The 19,082-nt window shown below is 41.3% G+C and overlaps 1 pseudogene; it reads right to left on the reverse strand.

Moving 5' to 3' along the window:
• Nucleotides 1-8,809: 8,809 nt before the first annotated feature.
• Nucleotides 8,810-19,082, reverse strand: part of LOC102417039 — a 14,197-nt pseudogene continuing 3,924 nt past the window's right edge.

Below are 19,082 nucleotides of genomic sequence, written 5' to 3' on the forward strand. Positions count from 1 at the left end.
AAAGAGCAGTCAGAGTAAGGGATGAGCCATTGGCAGCTGCCATCTCCATTAGCTAATATAATAGGCATCATCAAAGTCTTCCCTAGAAATAAAGGGCAGGTCTTGGTGGCTAAAATCACAACTTGGGGCCATGGAAAAAGGCAAACCCTAAGAAGTTCCTAATCAGAACCCTCAACCAGAGAGGAACATCTCAGCTCAAGAAGCAGTGAAGGAAATGCAGATGGAGATCCTCAGATGCTAGAATGAGAATCCAAACTAGACCATAAGACTACTGCTAGGCCACACTAGCATGGATTCCCACTGGTTCCTTGGTGAGGAAGATGGAAGCTGAATAGCAGAATTCACTCTGTAAACGTTTTATCTTTATCTATATCTATTTATCTAGCTATTGTACATTGGGATTATTCTCACTATAATGTTTGTGTTTAAGAAGTCTTAGTATTTTTTTCAAGTTCATAGTGTCTCAGGTCAAAGGTTCTCCAGGCATTGCCATGTACAAGATGTATAGCTGGGGGACCCTCCTTACTTCAGACAAAATCATGGTGCCAAGAAGGAGCATATTCAGGAAAGCATTATCCTTTACGAAGACGTTTTTCTCGCCCTAGCCGGTTTGACTCAGTGGATAGAGTGTTGGCCTTGGGACTGAAGGATCCAGGGTTTGATTCCGGTCAAGGGCACATGATCCCCAGTAAGGGGCATGTAGGATGCAGACAATCAATGATTCTCTTTCATCATTGATGTTTGTATCTCTCTCTCCTTCTCCCTTCCTCTCTGAAATCAATAAAAATATATTTTAAAAAAAGACTTTTTTTCTCTCAGGGTGTGCTGCCTATTGATTTATGATTATTTGTCAGTGACAAGGAAAAAAGATATCATTTTGAAATACCTGAAAGTATTGGCTGTTATAATTGGTAGAATTTTCCAAGTTCAATGTATATATGAAAAACAAAATGTTTCTGCTTATCTTAATACCACTCACAACAATTTTAATCTCATATATATTGAGGAAGGTACCAAATCTTCAAATGAAAGTAACATCCCTTACTCGCACAAATAGGGATCGTTAACAGCACCCAGTCAAGTGACTACAGTTATTGATTAATCACTAGGTGTAATAAAGATGTCTAGGCTCACAGAAAAGACCCATGTTGTGTCAATGAAGAATTTTATTTTTGAAAAGATGTCGCGTTTGCACTAAATGTTTAATATGCTCCATTTCCAAAGTTGGATTTTTCATTTCAGGCCCGTTACCTGGGAATTGAGCATCTAGCACCATCTGCAGGCAAAGATCTGCTAATTTCACAAAAGCTTTACAACTGAGGTTAAAGTTAGTTCCATATGACGGAGAGGGCTGTGCTTACAATAAAAATATAAACTGAAATGCTATCTAGTTTGTCTTCCTTTTATTCTCTCAGAGCGTTCACAGTGGCCACCTTTCTGATTGGGAACAGGGGGCACAGCATCTAGGGTCCACAATACCTTTAAAGGCTCATGGGAACGATTTAATTTCTTTTAAACTCAGAAGTAAAAATGAACTTCTAGGTCAAAGAAAATGTTTTGACATATGATGTGAATATACCAACCCATCTTGTAGAATATAATTTTTAATGTTTTTAAGTGGAGAAAGGGATTTGGGAAGATGCATGTGCCTAGAGCCCACAAAGGTCCTACTGGCAGGCTGATTGCTCAATGCTGAAGGACCACGAAGAGTCAGGAGCCATAATCAACTTAATCCTTATAAATCCTTGCCAATTTAGAAAATTTGTCATTATATATCAGCTGCTTTTAGCCTTTTTGTCAGGTTCTTACTAATGCTATGCCAGAGATGATTTAAAATTTATGTTCACATATCTTTCTTTTTTCTCACACATTGTTTAATCAATGCTTTTAAAAAATAAATTCTTTAATTAGGGAACAAGAAACACTAGTATACAGTAATCATTGGAAAACCTAAAACCCAAATGAGGAAGTTTGTCATCATTTCCTAGAGTGGTTCCACTGATTCATTTTTAAAAAATATATTTTTATTGATTTAAGAGAGGAAGGGAGAGGGAGAGAGATAAAAATATCAATGATGAGAATTACTGATGGCTGCCTTCAGCACACCAGGGACTGAGCCCACAACCCGGACATGTGCCCTGACTGGGAATCAAACCGTGACCTTCTGGGTCATAGGTCGATGCTCACCCACTGAGCCATGCCAGTGAGGCCACTGATTCATTTTTAGCAACAAAAACATATAATAAAACCTGTAGATTGGGCATTTAAAAACATTTTTATTGATTTCAGAGAGGAAGGAAGAGGAAAAAAGAGATAGAAACATCAACGATGAGAGAGAATCATGGATTGGCTGCCTCCTGCACACCCCACACTGGGGATCAAGCCCAAACCCAGGCATGTGCCCTGACCAGGAATTAAACCATGACCTCCTGGTTCACAGGTCAACACTCAACTACTGAGGCATGCTGGCCAGGCTATATTGAGTACTTATTAAATGACACTCATTGTGAAAAAATTATTTATAATAATCTCATTTTAAATTAAAAACACCCATTTCTTCTTACAAGTGAAGGAATTAAATATAGAGGGAGGTGAAGCTCTGTGAAAGTCGAGGCATAGCTTTTTCTGTCAACCCATGACATGAATTGAAAAAATAGGGAAAGATACTCAAGTAAGATCCCTTATCAAGTGGTCGTGAGCCATTAAAGTCATTGAAAATTCTTGGCTTTTAAAAAAAATAAGTGAGCCCAGTTTGAGCTTCGACCTCTGAACTAGGAGGTCATGGTTCGATTCCTGGTCAGGGCACATGCCTGAATTGTGGACTTGATCCCCAGTGTGGGGCGTGCAGGAGGCAATCAATGATCCTCTCTCATCATTGATGTTTCTAACTCTCTCCTTTCCTCTCTAAAATCAATAACAATATGTTTTAAAAAAATAAGTGATACTATGCCATTGAAATAAATAAATAATAGCCCTCCATATGAGACAGATGTGCATTCAAATACAGCCACTTTAAATGTAAGCAGGTAATAGGTGTGAAAATAGCATTTAAAAAATAAGCAAAAAATTAAATTTCTTTTCCATAAATTTATTAAATTTCTTTCTTTTCTAAACTCATTATATTTCTAAAACATTTCTTTCATTTGCATGAGTCATTAGCTTTCATAGGAGTGCTTTTTTTTTTTTTTTTTTTTTAAATATATTTTATTGATTTTTTACAGAGTGGAAGGGAGAAAGACAGAGAGTTAGAAACATCGATGAGAGAGAAACATCGATTAGCTGCCTCCTGCACATCTCCCACTGGGGATGTGCCCGCAACCCAGGTACATGCCCTTGACCGGAATCGAACCCGGGACCTTTCAGTCCGCAGGCCGACGCTCTATCCACTGAGCCAAACCGGTTTCGGCATCATAGGAGTGCTTTTATAAAATCTGTAAACTATAGCATTTCTTCATTATTAGCATGTACAGGTCTATTAAACTCTATGTAATAAAAGCCTAATATGCTAAGTGTCCGATCGTCTGGTCACCCATTTAACCAATCAAAGCGTAATATGCTAATGATATGTAAGGCCGCTCAACTGCTCACTATGACCACCAGGGGGCAGACTCTCTGACCGCTGGGTTAGCTTGCTGCTGGGGTCTGGCCGATCGGGACTGAGCATGACAGGCAGGACATGCCCTGGAGCCCTCCTGTGGTTCCTCATTGGCTGGCCAACCTCCCGTGTCCCTCCCCGGCCCCAATTGTGCACTGGTGGGGTCCCTCTGCCTGGTCTGCGTCTTCTCGCAATCCGGGCTGAGGAACCCTCCCCCAAGTGCACGAATTTCGTGCAGTGGGCCTCTAGTCTATTATAAATGGATAGCCTACTGATTAATATTTTAATGAAAGCTTGGGATTTGTGGTGTGGATCTAGGAAATATTTATGAAAAATTTTAAGTGCTGGTTTAGAGCCCTGGCCAGTTTGGCCCAGTGGGTAGAGCATTGGCTTGAGGATTGAAAGGTCCCGGGTTCTATTTCAGTCAAGGGCACATACCTCAGCTGCAGGCTTTATCCAGGTGCATGCAGGAAGCAACCAATAGATGCATCTCTCTCATCATTGATGTTTCTATCTCTCCTTCTCCCTTTCTCTCTTAAATCAATAAAAATATATTTAAAAACATAAAGTGCTGGTTTAGACATTTCAGAATCAATCCCTGGGCAATGATAACTTTTTAACCATAAAAAGTATATATTGAAAATCAATTAAATAAGGCTACTGATAAATTTGCTCCATTGTATATCAAGCAAAGGAGGCAAAGAGACAGATATTAAAATTATCTCTATTTCCATAGTAAAAATTTCATTTCCAATTGTTAACTTTAATTTTTTTCATTTTTATCTAGAGTACTTTTTCTTTCTAGTACTCACATTTTCACAAGAGCTTAAAATTTTAAGTACACACTAATTGTTAAAGGTTTATTTTGCATTTATATGTTTGTATGTTTTATAACAAAATAAAACATCGTGAAATGTTTAATTCTCTTAATAATTCTTTAAAACTTTTAGCAAATATGAAATGATAAATCAAAATCTTATTAATTCTGATATTAAACTTTATTACTTAAAAGATTCTTATCAAAGTTAGCAATAATTTTATTTTGATAATGTCTCACTTTATCTTATACTTTAGACATGTCTCACTAAGTCCCTTAGAAGTTTCTAGAAGATTCTTGAGTAACCTTATATCAGTGATTTTGAACTCTATATCCAGTAGTTTTCTTTCTTCCATTTCTTTCATTTGTGACATGTTTCTTTGTCTCAACATTTTGGCTGCTTCCCTGTGTTTGTTTCTATGCATTGTGTAGAACTACTATATCTCCTTGAGTTGATAGAGTGGCCTTGTGTAGTAGGTGTCCTATAAGGCGCAGTGGCTCAGCTTCCTCAATCATCTGAGGTAGACACTCTAGGTCAGTGATGGCGAACCTTTTGAGCTCAGTGTGTCAGCATTTTGAAAAACCCTAATTTAACTCTGGTGCCGTGTCACATATAGAAATTTTTTGATATTTGCAACCATAGTAAAACAAAGACTTATATTTTTAATATTTATTTTATATATTTAAATGCCATTTAACAAAGAAAAATCAACCAAAAAAATGAGTTCGCGTGTCACCTCTGACACGCGTGTCACCTTTGACACGCGTGTCATAGGTTCGCCATCACTGCTCTAGGTGCACCCCTTTATGTAGTTGAGACTTGATTGCTGTTGGTGTCACTAGGAGGAATTGACCTCTAGGCCAATTGGCTGTGAGCTGTGAGGACCAGCTGCTACGACAGTGGGAGAGCTGCTGTGCAGGAGATACCCCTATGGAGCAGGACTTGCTTCAGTGGAGCTTTGGTGCTCACTGAGTCTGCCCCTTGAGTGTGTTGTTTATGGATGTGTAGAGTTGTCATCTGATATGGTCTGACACTGACCACTGGGTAACTGGCTCTTGGGTCTCCAGGGAGGAGTAAAGGCAGCTACTGCCCGGAGGCCACCCAGCAGGAGCTACAGAGAGATCTGCAGATTCCTCCTCTTTGTATTGGGTTTGGAAGTGCCCAGAAGAGGCCCAGCTGCGAAGCAAGGCAGGCTGTTGCTGGTGCTGGGTCTTGGGCCTTCTATTGATAGGTTTGGAGCTCTCTGACTCCCTGCAGCTTGTTTGACAGATTTTACCCTGAGCAAGGAGAGGCCATTTATATGCAAAAGCTGCTGCTCACAGCTTGGGTGGGGTTGTAAATTGGATGAGGCGGGTTCTCAGGGAATCACCAGGGTGGAGCAAACAGAAATGGCTGCCAGTCAGCCGGGTGACTGACCAGGGAGGTCCCAGCATAGGAAAAATGATCCCTGCAAGCACCTCCATCTGGGAGAAAGCTGCCTCCAAGTTCCTGCCCTGATGCCAGACAATCCAGTTTCTCTTTGTATGTGTCTGTGTCCCCCAGAGCTTCGCCCTGGTGTTGGAGCTCAGAGGAAGCGGGACCTTATAAGTTCAGTTTGTGCGCTGGCCTTTTAAGAGGAACAGCTGGGTCTCCAGCAGTCTCTGAGTCACTGAGCCCCAATCTGCATTGGTTTTTACAGCCGAGGTTACGGGGACTTCTTTTCCCAGCTCTGGGACCCTGGGCTGGGCATCTGGTGTGGGGCTGGGACCCCTTGCTCCTCTGGGTGGCCTCCGCAGAGATGACCTCTCTCCTGATTAAAAAAGCGGCACACGTGGTGCTGGACCAGTCTGTTCCGCACCTCTGCACCTCCTACCAGTGTCAGTGTGCTTTCTTTTTTACTTCTGTATGATGGTTGTTCTGTATTTTAGTTGTAATTTTATGTGGTTGAGAGTACAGGAGTTTGCCACCATCATGGCCTCTGAGAAAATTCTTATAATAGTAATAACTTCTAAATAAATGTTCCACATAAGGAGGAAAGGTCAAGTGAATTGTAGTGTTAGTATTATAGAACTTAATATATCATTGAGAGTTTGTTTTTAAGGACATGGACATGCTTTTAAATAATATTGAGTGAAAATAAACATAATATAAATTTATAATCACTACACTTATTTTTCATGAGAGAGGTATCTGCTTCAATAGCTCATACTGCAAACTGGTATAATTCAAGATAATTATAGCATTTACAGGTTGTTTTCATCAGGACTGGCATGAATGGTTGGGCAGGATGTGTAATGCACAAGCCGCACAGCTAAGGAAGAGCTGTTCACGTCACAGACATCACGGATTTGAATACTTATGAAACAATTTTCCTGAAAAAGGCAATAGGACATCTTGTTAAATAATGTCATCAAGCCGGGCTGGCATAGCTCAGTGGTCGAGCCTTGACCTGTGAACCAGGAGGTCACGGTTCGATTCCCAGTCAAGGCACATGCCTGGGTTGTGGGCTTGATCCCATGCAGGAGGCAGCCGATCAATGATTCTCTCTCATCAGTGATGTTTCTATCTCTCACTCCATCTCCTTCCTCTGCTGAAATCAATAAAAACATATTTTTTAAAAATGTCCTCAATACTTAGATAGTTTCTGGACAGTTGGAAACAAAGCATTTCGAGGAAGGGGATTTTTAAAAGAGACACATAATGGAGGAGCATTTGACATATTGCCACCCCCCTCCCCTGCACATGTCATCAGTTGGGCTCCAATAAGCTCATCAAAATTCTCTGCGGGTCTGGACGTCCTTACGTCACGGGCCGGCACGCAGCGCGCGTGGTGCGTCAGGACCCGAGGAAGCCCACCGCCTTCTGCCTCCACCCGGCCAACCCGTGAGTTTCTCTTAGGATTCTCGGCCTCCCGCTCTCAGTAGCCGGCCATGACTTTATTTAAGCTGCTCTTCGGAAACCCTCAAGGTGGGTAAGGGTTGAGATAACCGGGGAAAGAAAAAAAAAGGTGCCACTTTTAATTTCGGCTTTTTCGTTGGATTGCTTGCCGAGGCTAAACGAACGTCGTGCTGGGCCCATGAGAGACCCCGCTCCCTCTCCCCCGGAGAGAGGACACTTGCTTCCCCAGCCCCCGTGGCCGAGGGGCCGGCACTCAGACTTCAGCCCTCCGCATCCGGAGGGGCGGGCAGTGAGGACGCGGCCGGCCCCGAGCGACCCGGGCCGGGTGCACCCGGGGAGGCTCAGGAAGGGGCCGCGCCTCCGGATGCCTGGTGGCCCCGGGCGGCCGGTGAGCTCTGCCCGGCCCTTGCCCGGGACTCGGAGGGGAATCAGGGTTTTTGAGGCTTTGCCTGCGGAAAAGCTGCCCTGGGCGTAAGGCAGGGCTGAAGGAGGCCCACTGCGTTTGGCTTGTCCGGAGACAGGCATGTCGGGCTGGTCTTCCCTAGACTTTCGTTAGACCTGCAGGTCTCACAGTGATCCCGGGAAATCGTGCCCCAGCGGCTAAGAGGGCCTGACCGTGTGGCTCAGTGGCTGCGCACCGACCTATGAGCCAGGAGGGCCCGGCTCAATCCCCGGTGTGGGGCGTGCAGGAGGCAGCCCATCAGTGATTCTCTCTCGTCATTGATGTTTCTCTCTCTCTCTCCCTTTCCCTTTCTCTCTAAAATAAAAAATACATATATTTTTCAAAACTAACAACAACACTAAAAAAACCACTAACGTGGCTGAAATGGGGACCCTTTGATAGTTCTAAATTAACTTTACTGTGCACAATTAGAAAAAGCTGGCTATAATGTTAGGCAGAATGAATGGAAAATGTATTGGCCTCTCCAAGCTTCAAAAAGAGGATTTAGATAAATACTTCAACTAGGATGTCATTGAAGTGTCAGTCCAGTTCTCTGAGGAATTAAAAATGTCCGTCCCGCCTGGCCAGTGCAGGTCAGTGGTAGAGTGTCGAACGACCCTTTCACAGGGGTCGCCTAAGACCATCGGAAAACACATATATAATTACATATTGTTTTTGTGATGAATCTCTATGCTTTATGTTCAATTTGTAACAATGAAAATACATCCTGCATATCAGATATTTACATTATGATCCATAACAGTAGCAAAATTACAGTTATGAAGTAGCAACAAAATAATTTTATGGTTGGGGGTCACCACAACATGAGGAACTGTATTAAAGGGTCGCGGCATTCGGAAGGTTGAGAACCACTGATCTAAGTGATAAACAGACCCCAAAATAAAGACCAGTTTGTAAAACTGGCCCATTTTAATGTTCTTTACGGTAGAATAAATAATTCTTTTGATGACTGCAGACATGTAAGCTGTTTGCTAGCACTCAGGAACAGCACAGTAAAGGAGCTGATTGGTGCATACTCTTCAACAATTACAAAGAGTTACTTGTATGAAACTGCTGTCAAACCAGGAAGACTGCATTTATGCCCCATCATTTTCAGGACTGTTGGTAACCTGGGAATATTTTCCCCAAATAACCTTGCCTCCTTGTGTCACAAGGGCCAACTCATTCATGTTCACCTCGATGACAGCACCTTTGGTTATAACACCCAAAGTTGTATAAAGTGGGGAGAAGGGATTCTGCCGGAAGCCGGTCCATCCTTGCTGCTTGACACAGTCGCTGCAGGAAAGAAACATCTGCACAGCATATGTTTCAAGGTACCTGGCATATATAGCATATTGTTCTTAATATGTTTGCTCTCTTTAGCGCCATGTGTTTTAACCAAGGTCACCTCTCCGAGAAAGGTTGTTTCCCCAGGTGGGGATCTTTCCCTGAGGTTAGGGAGGGGATACAACCCCTTAATTAAGTGCCAGGCGGGTAGTTAAGCTACATAATCTTTACTCCCTGGAATGGAGATAAGAAACGCCCTAACCTTTGTAATAGAAATTGACAGGATTAAAATCAGCTGGTATAAATATGGATGTAACAAGACGATAATCATCAGATCCTGATCAGTTCCTAACCAGAACTCCGACCAGAACTTTGGCTGGAGATCCTGGCTAGAGGTCCTGACTAGGCTGCTGATCAACTGAAGGCTGTCTTCGTGTCATTCCTTCTTCGCCGACTCCGTCCACACCTTTGGGGACCCCTGGACCCGCTGAGATTGGACCCCAGCAGGATTCTTCTTTACACCAAGTATTGGCAGGCAAAAGGTAGCTTTCCGTTCAGGATGTGTTACGTGCGCCTTCTTGAAACGTACGTCCATTGGCCTAATGAATCTCGTATTTAGGTGGTTTTCGAGTAAAGCCCTCTCCAACAAAGCAGACTTTAGTAACCATCCTCTTCCATGCTTTTGTCTTTCTCTTTCCTGTTCGAATAACGTTTAATACCTGTTTCTCCCTGGGCATGAACTTTGGGCAGAGGGACTTCCCATTTTCCCACTTTCTCTTTTCGTTTTTGTTTAATCATATTGGAAAGTACTTTGGCTCGGGACTGTCCCTCTATGTCCAGTAGATATGCAGGTACTGCTCCTTGTGGAATCTTTTTGTCATTCTATTGTTTGGTGTTTCATTTTTCATGCATCTTGATAGTCTTTTTCATTTGTGTTTTCTCAGCATGGCGCTGTTTATGGTAGAGCTTAGCCTTCAGACCAATCATCTTTTTTTTTGCCTTCTTTGAATGTTCATGAACCTCTCAGCCTGCCTTCTTTCTCTTTTTCTCACGGTAATCCAAACGATATCCATAGAACTTCCAGGGTAATTCGATATACTCGTTTTGTGGGTGCAGTCCCCCGAGAGAAAGCGACGTGCTAGAAATTGAGTTTAAGGGTTTAAAATCTCAATATATGTAGGAATAACTTGGTGGTATTTCAGAAGGACCCCTGGAATACCTCAAAATATTTGAAATTGCATGGGAAGCATCATAAAATTAGTGATGAAAACTTCTAGGGTATATTGTATGGATAAACAATGGTTGTAAATTAAACAAATAGTAGGGGCTATGGGAAACCCAAGATGGCTGGTTCTTTCCTGCTCTCTGGCTAATTTATCGTAGAAAATGAATGCTGTAGGCTTACGTATTTGACACTGCATTCCTTCCCAGGTGGCAGGACAATGGCATATACTGGGAGCAATACATTCACCACCATTTTTACATTTCTGAACGCAGATAGCTGCAAATAGAAACATACACAAGTCAAAAATATGATTTACTAAACAAATCCTATCATAAAACACAAAAATGTTCATTAGAGAAATAAAATGACAGTTAAAAGTCAGTGATGAAAGGATCTTGTCCCTTAACATTTTATCCAGAATATTTCCAGTGTCACTACTTATTCTTGATTTTAATGGTTGTATAATGTTCCATTGGTAAAGTGCATAGTGATTTAACTTTCCTCCAATTATTAGACATCATATTACTTCTCATTTTTCTCTTTGACCAATATATTATCATAGCCACTCATTTTAAGTAATAATTTATAAAAAGGAAAAAAAATATTTGAATGAGGAGAGCTGCTGTCATTTAAAAAACTAACCAGGTTTGAAGGCAGTGGCACCCCACCTTGGGAGGTTCTAAATTGGTTGGTCTGAGATGGGACCATGGAATTAGTAATTATTTAAAACCTTCTCCTGACTCCTCTTTAAAACTAGAAGACCAGGACTTAAAGACTGGCTATTTATCCTGACAATTGCAGTGGACAGACTGGAAAATACAATATATTTGCTTCTTCTGCTAAATCGAAAGAACAAGTTGAAAGGATTTGGTATTTTACTCAGATTTCTATTTTTTTTAAAAAGATATCACTTAAAATGGAAACAAAGCAAAAATAAAAACAAGGAAAATGTTGTCTTAAATTCGAATTCATATTCACAAGATAATGGAGGTGTTAACACTGAGTATTCCTCTTACGTGTGTTGCAGTGTTTGCCTCTCCAACCAGAAGGACAAGAGCAAATGTTTGGTCCCACACATTTTCCTCCATTCATGCATATGGGATCACAGATACCTTAAGGTAAAAAGGTGAAATGTCAGGTCTTAAATAGCAATAGTTTAGCTATTTAATGTGTTTTATTTACCTGTAGTTGGCAAATACACATAGTGGTGTCTTACTTTTTTGGCATCTCCTACCAGTGTATCCTTCACGACAGGTGCACACATTATTTCTCACGCAGTGGCCACCATTCTTACAGGGAGGGTGACAGATAGCTAAAAGAACACATGGCAGCAATCTGTGAATATTACACATTCAATTGCTATATATTACATATTGCATCGTGTGCTTGTTATCTGTGGGGCCATAAGGCAGAGAGATGTGCTATTAAAATAAAAGATCACAACTGCAAGTACTAAAATTACCCCTTCTAAATCAAAATACAATTCTTGGAGCTATAAGCTGCTAGTGGGTTAGCACAGTTTGCAATGTATTGGGGAATTGGTCATAACAAATGGAGTCTTTGGTATTATAGTGCACATAGTATGAACCTTATCTTATGTTTTACCACACTTTAAGTAAAGAATGAAATGATTTGACCAAAACCAAGAAAATATGTCAAAACCTAGCTGTGTAAGAATGTATCTGTTCCTGTGGAAATCAGAAAAATCTAAATAATCTGTCACATAATATTTGGAAAATACTTTAACTTTTAAATACCTACCGAGGTAATGAGTGCAGAGCTTTATATGTGACTTTTCTATGACTGTTTGGTAAAAATCTTTTAAACAGTAAATCCTTGGCTTTGTTAGGAATATTTATTGGGTAATCTTGAACATACTGTAGTATCATACTACAGTATCAGATATATATATCTGTTCTATGAAGCTCAGAATCTAATATCATCTTTTATGAAAGGATTATTATATTGCTCCATGTTTCTTCTAGCTATGACAATTAAATGTGGTTGTTTTAAAAATAATAATACATAGGCAATTTTAAATTTAATTTTTCCTAAATGATAAATAAATAAATTTTAGTTTGTGTTTTAAAAATGAATGTCAAATAATGGCGAGGGCTGTTGCTATTTTTTATTATGGAGAAATACTCTCCTAGTTAACTGTTGGCATATAAATTTTATTTAAAATATTTTTTACTGATTTCAGAGAGGAAAGGAGAGGGAGAGAGAGAAACATGAATGATGAGAGAGAATCATTGATTGGCTGCCTCCTGCAAGCCCCCTACTGGAGATCAAGAGACAACCCCGGCATGTACCCTTGACTGGAATTGAACCTGGGACCTTTCAGTCCGCAGGCTGACGCTCTATCCACTGAGCCAAACCAGCTAGGGCATGCATATAAATTTTAGAGAATTGCCCGGCCAGTGTGGCTCAGTGATTGAGCTACCAATGACCCAGGAGGTAATGGTTCTATTCCCGGTCAGGGGACATGCCTAGGTTTTGGGCTCGATCCCCAGTAAGGGGCCTGCAGGAGGCAGTTGATCAATGATATCTCTCATCATTGATGTTTCTATATTTCTTTCCCTCTCCCTTCCTCTCTGAAATCAATAAAAATATATTTTTAAAAAAATTTTAGAAAATAAAATAAACTTAAAAATTTTTAGAGAACTTTAAAATTATATTTTATATCTACTTCTAATAGTATAAGAGATGTAAGCTTTTTGTTTCCCTTCTAATATTCTCCACTTAACATTATATCTATAACTCATAAACATGGGCTTAAACATAGTCTCCTAATTTTCAAGATTTGCCTTATATCTGTCTTTACTTTCTTCTCTTTTTCTATTTAGTTTCTTATAGGAAATTTGAATTATAGGAACTTATTTCCAATGTGCACATATATAGTATTAAAATTATGGTTTTTTTTCTCTGCCTCAATTGCCACCTAATACTTCTAGCCAACATCCAAATAAAAAATTGGAATAAAATCAGTGTAACAGGACAAAAAAAGTATACATTTTAGGAATTAAGTTATGACATGTTCTGACATGCTTTTACTAAAAAATCTACCCTACACTTTGCATTAGCTAAAAAAATATGAAGATCAGAAGATGCATTTTAAATTTCATTTATTGACATTAATTCATGTCTACACTGACAACTTCAGGCATGCCCACTATTCTAAAAACCCATAGCATTAACATTATGAGGGAAAGTATTAAAATAACAGGCCATAAAGGGGAAATGATGCATTTTTATGTTCACATATCACCTTGCATAGTGCTGTGCATATCTGGCTCTTCATAAATGTTTAATAAAACTGAAGCCAAGAGAGATCATGAGATAAAAGTGAACATTAAATTGAGCACAAGTCAAACGTTTTTGCTGTCAAGGCAACAAAAATGATACCATTTCATTATAATACTAGACTGTGAGAAAACTTTCCTTATTTGTTTTACACCTTGGTTCTATAAAACTGCACAGACAACTGCCATAGTTGTGAGCCTAACATATGCTGAATAAATATAATCGTTGTTCATCATAACTCTGATATGTTTCTATGAAGTGATCCTTTGATGGCCAAACTTGCAACATCATAAGAAATAGAGAAAAAAAATAGCATCTTTCCTTTGGAACTTGTCTCTTTATATTTACTCAGATCTCTGTTTATGTCTAACTTCCCCTTAGTCTTTTTATTTATAAAGAAAGAATAATTACCATTCTGACACTGTGCGCCAAAGAATCCATTTGGACAGCGGCAAGTGTTCGGCTTATTACAGGAACCACCATTGAGGCAAACAGGGTCACACAAAGCTAATGAACAGCAGGAAGGAGAGAGACCGTAAACGTTTTATTATTTAAAAAAAAATGAAAGCTGCATGGAAGTGCAAAATGGTGCATAATGAAATATTTTTTATTTTTACTGCAAATAAAACCCATAACTTATAATTAGTTAGAATTTGCCAAATACAAGAGGAATTAAATAACTGGATAATAGCTTTGAAAGTCTGTTCATCAAGCTTACAAATAATACCAAGCTAAGACTATGGTTAGAATTCAGAATGCCCTTGTTAAGCTGAAAGGGTGACTAGAAGTTAGGAGAAGGCAATTCAAAAGCTCAAACAGGATGGTCTGTAATTGCACGAGTACAAGTGGCCATGTGGACCTCTTTAAGTCTCCTTCCCAATTCATAAGGAACACTGCACTCAAGTCTTAGCACACTAAAAAACAATCTTCGTTTTTGCTTCTTTATCTTTGCTTCATTTTAAAAGGTACCCCCAATTACATTTTTCTTTTTAAAAATTCATTTATTGGGTTACACTGGTTAATAACAAATTTCAAGTGTATAATTTATAATACAACATCTGAATACTGCATTGTGTGCTCACCACCCAAAGTTTAGTCTCCTCCCATCACCATATACTTGACACCCTTTACTTCTTCATTCTTCCCCAACCTCCTTCCCCTCTGGTAACCACCATTCTGTTGTCTGTATCTGCAAGTTTGTTTATTTTGTTTGTTCATTTGTTGCTTTTTGTTTTATACCCCACATATGAGTGAAACCCTTTTCCCTCCAAAATGACTTGCCTGGTCAGCCTGGATGAGGGGATGATGGCTGTTTGCAGCTGGTCACACCCCCTTCAGGGTGGGGGTCCCCACTGGGGTGCCTGGCCAGTCTGGGTGAGGGGCTGAGGGCCGTTTTCAGGCTGGCGGGTGACTGAAGCTCCCAACCTCTCCTTTTTTTTTTTTTAATTCTGGGATTTATTTACCTTCTATGGCTGTCACTGGAGCTGAGAGCCAGCTTTAGCTCTGAGGCTCCGCTCCAGCTCTGAGACCTCGGCTGCTGAAAGCAGGTATCTGGGCTTTGTTTAGCTTCTATAATTGAAACACTGTTGCAACTCCAGCTCTGAGGCCCGGCTGGCTGAAAGCAGGTTTCTGGGGATTGTTTAGCTTCTATAATTGCAACATAGTTGCTTAGACTGCAGCTCAGAGGCCGGCAGCGGCAGGCGGGGAACCTTGGCTTCCTCCATCACTGGAGCAAGCAAGCCTCCTGTTCTCTTCAGGTGCCTGGCTGCTGGCCGCCATCTTGGTTGGCAGTTAATTTGCATATCGCCCTGATTAGCCAATGGGAAGCGTTCGGAGGTACGGTTAATTACCATGTTTGTCTATTATTAGATAGGATATAGATTGGATATGTCACAATCCACCCCCTCTCCCTGCCAAATCTCCTTCTGTCTTTTAAACTGTTCAAAATATGTGTAGAAAATTTTTAAATTTTACTTGCAATAAACAAGCCATACTCTTAAAAACCTCATTACAACTTTAACATTAGAATGTAAGTTATAGTTAACTAAATTATGAGGATTGTTTAAGCTCCCATGTGAGAGTTTGAGGGCTTAGCTCCTCAAGTACTAAAAGAACAGGTTTATAAGCACATCTCATCTAACTGTCAATTTCATAACATGAATGATGTGTAGAACTTTTAAGCAAACTCCTAATATAACATTTCCCTCAAAACAAGAGTACATATAAAATAAAAATTAAAATTTACATTTCTATTTGTTCTGCCTTCTTCCTTTTTTTAAATATATTTTTATTGATTTTTTTACAGAGAGGAAGCGAGAGGGATAGAGAGTTAGAGACATCGATGAGAGAGAAACATCATCAGCTGCCTCCTGCACACCCTCTACTGGGGAGTGAGCCTGCAACCAAGGTACATGCCCTTGACTGGAATCGATCCCCGGAACCTTTCAGTCCACAGCCCAACGCTCTATCCACTGGGTCAAACCGGTCAGGGCTGCCTTCTTCCTAAGATAATTTAAAGCAGCTAAGTATTATATAATAGAATCTGCAATACTTGGATTTCAAATACTTTGGGAGAATGTGTCAAGTTATAAATAATAGATACATAATAATACAATATGCACTTGGTTTTCAAGTTTTGTTTGTAAATACAAGATAACTTGTATTATATTGTTTTCTGGTTTAATACAATGGCCAGACTAGCATTTTTTTAAAGATTCATAATAGGCAAATATGTTAAGAAAATAAATAAATTCTTTAAGAGATGAATATGCTTAATACCAGAAGAGAGGAACTTTATAATATCTGAGATTGTAATTATAAAACCATTGGTATATTGATTGCCCTATGTTAATTTCAAATATTTGTGAATTTTTAAAAGTCTTACAACTTCCCCCAAAGACGTGGGAAAGAGAAAAACTACCTTGAAGCTCCAAATTCAAGGATAAATAAAAAATTGTTAAGCTTCTGGCTTTCAAAATAGGATTATGGTTTCTGCAACAACACAAAAGTTTGGAAAGCAATGTCAAACAGAGAGGTATTGGTTTGCTAAATCTATTTGGCTCTCTTACCACAATTCTGAATCACACACTCAGTATTCCCATAAGGGAATACGATTGTTAATTCTAGACACTTATCCTCTTATTGCACCTCTACCCAAGAATGAAGGGATGAGGGGATGATGGCTGTTTGCCCAGACAAGTATCTCACCAATAACTCCTTCCTGCCTTTGCATCTGCAAACAGTGAGGGCTTATCTGAGGCTGAAAAACAGGCTTATCCAGAGGGAGTTTGACACCAGCATTCGACAATTGGGGCTTCACCCCAGGCTTTCCCATTCAAAGGCTGTCTGGCCTTAAAAGCGACACTTCACCTCTCTGAACTTCAGGGATAATAATAATAATAATAATAATAATCAACAAACAGGGTGCTGTAACGTTCAGTTGATTAGTTACAACCCACAGCTCCCCACATCCTTAGGTGCCACCAAGAAGACAACTCCAGCACAGGCATTGTTCATGGACAGAGGAGTTGGTTTCAGGACTGTGTCAGATCTGCTCCTGGCTTCAGAGCACGGCTGTTGGGAAGGTTGGCGCCAATTCCGACGCCAGCAGGAAGCCCCAGTTTGGGGTGTGGTGAGGAGGGAGAATTTATTCAGGCAACAGTAGCAAGGGTCTGCTCTGCCCCGCTCCTCCCAGAGGTCTTCGATGTTTCAGCTCCAGCCGGAAAGCGCTTCAGTCTTTGGACTTTGGTCTTCGGTGGAAAGTCTGTTTTGTTTTAACGTCACTGTATTTTAAACTGTTCTTTGTCGTGGATAACGAAGTGGGAGGGGCGCTATTCTCTCCATAGAGATCTCTTTTACTGGTACAGTAGCAAAACGGATTCTAACAGCTATACAAAAATACCATCACCAAACTGGTTATTGATTTTTGGTAGGAATAAGGTATTCATCTACTAATTATTTCCGGCTGTGGGATGGGGTAGAAGTCGTGCAGTTTAGAGCTAAACTCTCTTCTGAGAATTCGCATCCAATGCTGCTAGGATACCTGACATGTCTGGGAAAAGTTTCTTACGTTAAATTAAAGGGACCTTACGTAGCAAGATATCAGCAGGACACAAACAAAGGAACGAAAACAGAGCCGAGGATCTTAAAGCAGAAGAGGAGACAACAACCTCCCAAGGATTACTGAAGAACACCAAGGCTGTAAATGACTGAAGACCGTAGATGGACAGAGCAGAAGTCGGCGAGGGACAAATACCGATACAGCCTTCAGTGTGCACAGGATTTCCTACGTGCCACCGGGAAAGCCCCCACCCCAAAGGTCCAGGTGGCGCCCTGCGCTCCCATCCGCCAGCGCCCTACCTTGCCGACCATTCCCCAGGTCCAGGAGCATCAGCGCCAGCCCAGGCCCCCAAACTTCGGCAGCATCGCTGCTGCCACGGGGAGGGACCTAAAGGTTTTTAGAATCCCCGTTGGCGGTTGCCGGGGAGGATGGGGGCCCCGCAGGCTTTTGGTTAAGCTTAGGGGCTCCTCGGCCTTCAGGGTCCCTGCTTGTCCTCGCTTTTGAGGGTGCAGCCGTCCTTTCCAGGGACTGTGGCGCGAGCCTGGTGGTGACTCCTCCCTCCAAGCCCCGGCCACCTGCCCAGAAGCCACGCCCAACCTGTCCCTGGAGTCAGCGGCACGCCCCTCGGTCCTGGCGGTGAGGTCTCAGGTGCCCACAGCAGGTAGTACACGCCCCAGGCACAAGCTCCCGGGATATAGCTTGGCACCTTGGGTCTGGCTGTTGGAACAAATGCTTTAGGAAAACGTGGTAATCCTAGAAACTGCTCAGAGGGACCTGCAATAAAAGAAGCCTTGCAAGGTTCTGTTGAAAGGAGCAGTGCCCCGTCGTACTTGCAGATGGATTTTTAATCTGTTAATCCGGGTTGCTTGTTTGCTGTTTGCTCCCCAAAGGCGAACATTCTCAGAAGTTGCCTCAGAGATGAAGGATGGCAGGAGCCAGTAGAGTGTGTTGCGACAGTAGTCCTTCTCTTCCTTTACCTCTGTGCCAGGTTAGGAAGGGAGATATTTAGATATTTTCCAAACACATGGTGTCAGTCATCATGTATTTACTGAGCAATGATGCCCAGAGCTCCCTTGGGCCCGTGGTGACCAGTGACTCAGGATCCGTACAGCGGTTCTCAACCTGTGGGTCGCGACCCCTTTGGCGGTCGAACGACCCTTTCACAGGAGTCTCCTAAGACCATCCTGCATATCAGATATTTACATTACGATTCATAACAGTAGCAACATTACAGTTATGAAGTAGCAACGAAAATAATTTTATGGTTGGGTCACAACATGAGGAACTGTATTTAAAGGACCAGAAGGTTGAGAACCACTGCTTAGCACATGGTCACATGACTCCCAAGGTTGCACTGGGGATGGTCTCCAATCTGAGGTTGTCTTCAGATGTGTGGTGGTCTCCGCAGAGGGAGCCCCTACCTTAAAACAAACAAAAAACAACCCTCCCCCCCCCCCACGGATTCTGCATTATGT

Source organism: Myotis lucifugus, unplaced genomic scaffold (assembly GCF_000147115.1).
Source record: "Myotis lucifugus unplaced genomic scaffold, Myoluc2.0 scaffold_15, whole genome shotgun sequence".
NCBI classification, from domain to species: domain Eukaryota; kingdom Metazoa; phylum Chordata; class Mammalia; order Chiroptera; family Vespertilionidae; genus Myotis; species Myotis lucifugus.